This window comes from Belonocnema kinseyi, chromosome 8 (genome assembly GCF_010883055.1).
Source record: "Belonocnema kinseyi isolate 2016_QV_RU_SX_M_011 chromosome 8, B_treatae_v1, whole genome shotgun sequence".
NCBI lineage: Eukaryota > Metazoa > Arthropoda > Insecta > Hymenoptera > Cynipidae > Belonocnema > Belonocnema kinseyi.
This window is the reverse complement of record NC_046664.1, coordinates 62,262,976-62,267,247: the sequence shown is the minus strand read 5'-3', so window position 1 is coordinate 62,267,247 and position 4,272 is coordinate 62,262,976.

Genomic DNA, 4,272 nt, shown 5'->3' with positions numbered 1-4,272 from the left:
TATCTAAGGATGGTACTATAGAACGCCACCTCAAGGTAGGCCTAGTGGCGCCATCTCTTGGTCAGGCCGGAAACTTATCAATCCACCCTCGTATATACTTTCCATACATAAAAAAATTGGGAAATTTGTTTTATAACGATGGATGTAAAATAGAGTCCATACAACATGAATACAAAAATTACACGGGGGTAAATCACCCCCTAATTATATATAAACTAGCAAAATAAGTCTAAAATTGAGCAAAAAAATCGGAAAAAAATATGTGTAGCATACAAAAAAGAGAATGAAGATATTTAGGTATTTTTTAGCGAAAAACTGAACTGAAGAGGGTAACTCCCCCTAAATTGTTTCGCATTATTAACCTTTCTAATTGAATCTTGTGCACATTAGTTTCGAAGATTGTTTAATTTTAAGGTATCATTTTTAATAGAAGTAGATAATGTAATGTTACCTGAGATAAGTTTCCCAGATTTTGATGCTTCTACTATATATGAACAATTTCAAGCCTGAACAGATTGGCTTCTACTACTGGTCCGAATTTTCCGCTTGGTTCTTTTAGAACTAGAAATAGAGGTGAAAAAAGTTGCCCGTCAGCAGATATTAGTGGTTGGATAGTGTAACTATGGGTAGTGGACGAAATAGACTGGACAACGCATTCCACCTTTTTTTCTCCTTTAACAGCTAAAGTTTTCCCGGAATGAATTTCCAGTTGAAAGCCACTTTCATCCGAATTATAAACATTCTGTAGTCCAATATTCGCTATCTCTTGCTTCACACTGGCTACAAATTCATCTGCCTTCGCTTTTATCTCGTTGACATTTTCCAATGTCTTTCTGGTAAAACACCGGTTTACTTTTTTGGAAACAATTATGTGTTTGCTTTTAAATTTAACAAGCCATGCTCGAGAAGCGTGGAATTGAAAATCCTCATGGCCAATTGATTGTTGTGCTTGTAATGCCCACCTGCGTATGTCTTTATCATGAATAATTAGCCCGTTATCAACTGCTTTTTTGAAATTCTTTAATGTAGTGTCACATATCCTAGCAACTTTTTCTCTATAGGTACCACCTTTATGGAGAGTATGGGCCCAACGTCTTAATTGTTTGACTGAAAGAACTTTTCTGAATTTTTCTGAACACTCTCAAGACTTAAATTTTTCTTCTTTTCACCTTTCCAATATTCGATTGTTTTTAATTTATAGTTGTATGATATTTCTTCCTCATCTTTTGAGCATCTATCCGTAGGTGAAAAAGGCGGATCAGGAATATGATGTTGAACATCATTCTCTATGATTTGTGCATCTAAATTTTTAAAAGATTCTTAGAAATGTAACGACTCTTCAACCATCATCTCCACCCCGTTAAATTCTTCCATGGCATCCAACAAAATTGCTTCAAAACATTCTTTCATTTCAATTTCTCACGTGTTTATTGGAGTTTCATTTATATTTAATGTTTGGAATGTAGCAAGCAGTAAATTTATCACATTCAAAGGATTGAACTTCATTTTCAAACCTGTGTAAAGGTTGAAAAGTTTTGTTTAAAAAAAACATAGTCGAGCGGCCATCCTTTTGAACTGTTATTGTCAATTTTTGAAATTTAATCAATAAGTAGTTACAAAAAATTTGGAAAAACAAAATGGTCCGGGGCAGGGCACCTTCTCCTATTCAGCCTTTTCATGTATAATATCGAAATTGGAAAATTTACTGGTTAACATACCGCTCTGTTTGGTGATTTTTAGTTTATTTTGCGAATCCTGTGAAGTTTGTCGGTCTTTGCTTCTTTGTGTTAGGTAAAGTATCAGTGTTGAAAACTAAACTTCACTAAACTAATTGCAAGGGAATTAGGGCAGAGTAACGGCGTTGAAAACTAGACTGACAATGAATCTTCTTTCGGATTCTGAGGTATTTATATTGCAAGTTTTCGCACATTATTCGAGTGATAGCTGATATTTTCCAATTTAATCTTTGAACGGATCTGTTTCTATCTTGGTTTAAGTTACCTTGTCTTTTTTCGCAAAATAAAATTCATCACAGAATGCACAATAATACATTATTGTACATTCTATGATAAATTTTATGTTGCGAAAAAAAGGTGATTTAATTTTTTTGTTCATGTTGAATGGACTTCATTTTACTTCCATCTTTATAAAACAAATTTTACCATTTTTGTATGTATAGCAAATATGTATCATCATAGACATAAAATAAAAAGTGTTTAGGAGTAGCTACCCCTATTAATTAAAAAAAATTTTTTTGGCAAAACGCGTCAACTTTATTCGCGTATCTTAAAATTAAACAAACTTTGAAAATAATGCGCACAAGATTTAATTAGAAAGGTAAATAATGCGAAATAATTAAGGGGTAATTACCCTCTTCAGTTCTGTTTTTCGCTTGAAAATACCTAAATACCTTTATCCTCTTTTTTGTATACAGCACATATTTTTTTCGGACTTTTACATTCTCATCAGAGAAGGTATTAAATTTGTGTAAAATTTGACCCCCCCCCCAGTTTTTGTCAAATGTCCACGTTTTGAAATCCCCTGAATCCGAAACACAGGTTTTTACTAATGTGTCTGTATGTCTATATGTCTGTCTGTCTGTGAACACGATAACTTTTGAAAAAATTAATCTATAAGATTGCCCTTCGGTACACTCGTTTAGTGTCCTAAACTAAAGGTCCAGTTTGTTAGCCTGCCATTTTGGATAAAAATTCAAAAAGTGGGCACATTTTGAATATTTTGGAGACCACTTTTTTATAAATTCAAAAATTCTCTGTACGGTTATTCATAAAATTAAAAAATTTAATAATTTATTCTAATGAATTTTTTTTTAAATCAAAAATTACTAGAGTTGAGCATTTTCAAAATCCAGAAAAACAAACTAAAATGAAAATTTAAGCCAAACAACGCATGATGCGAAAAAAAGTCTGGAAAAGAAAAACCTTGCTTTTTGAAAGCCCTACAAGATTATGATAACAACTTTTTCAATTAGGTCAAAAAGTTGAAAATTCAAAATTTGATCGTACAAAAAATGTTTGAAACCACATTTTTTCAAGATGTCAAAATTCTAAGCACGGTTGTTCAAAGTACTATAAAACTTAAACAAATAACGTATGATATGAAAAAAAAGTCAGGAGAAGAAAAACTTTCCTTTTTTAAAGCCCTGCAGGACTATGATAACAGCTTTTTTAATTTGGTCGAGAAGTTGAGCACTCCAAATTTGATCGTACCAAAAATAATGAAAAATTCAAAAATTCCATTTTTTGGTCAAACTATGCAAGATACGAAAAAAATGAAAAAGCTCAAATTGCGCGCCCTAGAAAGAACTAGAAATAATGAAAGAATCACTTTTCTATATAAGCTACGAGAAAAAATGAGACAAAAATAGTTCATCCAAAAAAGAGCTATATTTTTTTATAGGACAGTTAGTTTTTGCTTTAGTCATAAAAAATAACATTCTAAATCAAAATATTAAATTTTTTTGTAAAAACGACAAAAGATATGAACTTAAATTGCCAGACAAAAGTTGTTCGCCTAAAAAGTTCTATAAATTTATTATTAATTATTTTTCGATTGGACGAGTAGATCTTCTTTTAATCGTAAAACATAAGATTACAAATTAAAAAATTAACTTTTTGGAAAAAGTACAGAAAAAACGAAAGAGGACATAGGCTCCTATATAGGACCCTATATAGGTTCATGTATTAGACCCTATGCAGATGCGCAGTAGTTTTTATTTAATCGTAGAAAACAACATTAAAAATAAAAAAATTATAAAAACAAGGAAATAAGAAATAGTGTGATTCAATTTTTGTGCATATTATGAATTGTAATTATATACATTTATTGAAATGATACATGTTTCAGAGCAGCTTAGAATACAATTTAGAGCAAAATAAGAAACAAAGAGAAAAATAATCATGATGAATACAATTTGATTTTTATTTTGCAATTTTATAATAAGTAATCCTTGGTAGATTTAAATAAAAATTGTATTATAATTGATATAAAAGGGTTGTGTATGATATAAAAAAGTTGACAGGTTGGAAAAAATCGAGTGCGAAGCACAAGATACATGATGAGAATGTGTTCGTTAAAGCCAAAAGAGCTTTAACAAAAGAGAGTTCAAAATCACAAAATTACAGTTGTCGGTCCGTTCACCTTTGATTTCAAAAGGTCTGTGCCCGTGTAATTTTAAAACTCATTTAAAGAGCAAAAATAATTTACTTAAAAATAAAATAGCAAAAATAATAATAAAACTTAATAATATTT